The following is a 1,181-nucleotide window of genomic DNA, read 5'->3' as shown; positions in this document are numbered from 1 at the left end:
AGTCCTGCCACATAATCAAATCTGTTCGTTGTAGGTTCAGCTGCATCTGCTTTTGTCTTTATTGTTAAATTTGCTTCATAGTTTCTTCCTTTCCCTCCTTTGTTGAACTGAATTGGTTGTTTATTTGCTTGCACATCTGTTGCATAAGATAGTATGTTAAACCCACACACACACATATATATATATATTAAGTGTTTGTCTTGTGTACGGCAGTTGGGAGGCTTCATGCATTCACTGTATTAGCTAATTTGCAAATCAAATTCAGCAAATTATCGAGAAGTCACAGATGTAAAAAAAAGAATTGTACATCTGACCAGATTTTTTTTAACTCACCATTGTCCTGTGTGGTTCCATGGTTTCATGACTTCAATGTGCCGATTTTCATTTTTTAGAAATTATAATTCCATTAATCGTGAAATACATTGTAGTAGATATGCTAAATGATCAACCTGTCTGGATGAGATGCTCAACCCCTTTATACATGGTCTGATCCCCTTGAGAAAAAAGGTTAATGCTGTTGGTATAACTCAATTTTTCAGATGAAGGTTTTTAGTACAAAGCAATAAGTGGAAACGGAGTGACATCCAGGCCAAGCACACCAGTCTTGCCCATCTGTTCTTCTCTTGGGCTCCTCTTCCACCTCACTGCTCATTTGTCATCTGTCCAGGACTGAATGTTGACCAGCCATCAAGCGCAAGTAGAGGGAAGAAGCACAGGGTGTGTACTTGTACTGAGAAGCAGATGGGAAATTTCAATGAGCTGGAAAATCCATAGCACTAGTTGGCCCAAGGAAAGCGGGCAGAGGGAAGTCGATGAAACAGCGCCCCCACGTGGACTAAATTATTTTGTGTGTGGTTCATGAATCATGATTTCATTTTCCTAGTCTGAAGTGGGGAAAAAAATAAATAAAAAAAAAATCACATCCACGTGTCCTACAGTTTCTCAGACCATCTGGGTGCAAGATGCCACGACCAGAACTGTTTTTGTCCCTGTTGGGTCCTGTTTGTCCATCATTTTATATTGATACTGGGTGTCATGTATTTGCAGGTGTATTTGCAGTCCCTATGTCCTCTATTGTAAGTCGCTTTGGATAAAAGCATCTGCCAAATGCAATGTAATGTAATGTAAATGTAATGTCACGCTCAAAATATTTAATGACAAAAAACAATTAGAATTGTATA

This window comes from Fistularia commersonii, chromosome 26 (assembly GCF_037954325.1).
Source record: "Fistularia commersonii isolate RoL2024-O1a breed Wild chromosome 26, RoL_Fcom_v1.0, whole genome shotgun sequence".
Lineage (NCBI taxonomy): Eukaryota > Metazoa > Chordata > Actinopteri > Syngnathiformes > Fistulariidae > Fistularia > Fistularia commersonii.
Note: the sequence above shows the minus strand (reverse complement) of the source record.